The following is a 236-nucleotide window of genomic DNA, read 5'->3' as shown; positions in this document are numbered from 1 at the left end:
CTTTTATAGATTAATGGTTCAGAAAAAACGATAAGTCTCATTACTTACTTGAACACTTACAATTTGCTTGAGGTTATGTACTGCCTTCTTTCGAATGGGAACGAAAGTTGTTATATTTCCAGTTATGGGTTTCGGATATTAGCTTCAAAACAAACGAAAAGAAAAAAAAAACATATTATGTTCTATTAACGAACAAAATATATATCTTGTGCTAATAACGAAGCAAAAGAAAACAT

Source organism: Penaeus monodon, chromosome 15 (assembly GCF_015228065.2).
Source record: "Penaeus monodon isolate SGIC_2016 chromosome 15, NSTDA_Pmon_1, whole genome shotgun sequence".
Classification (NCBI taxonomy): domain Eukaryota; kingdom Metazoa; phylum Arthropoda; class Malacostraca; order Decapoda; family Penaeidae; genus Penaeus; species Penaeus monodon.
Note: the sequence above shows the minus strand (reverse complement) of the source record.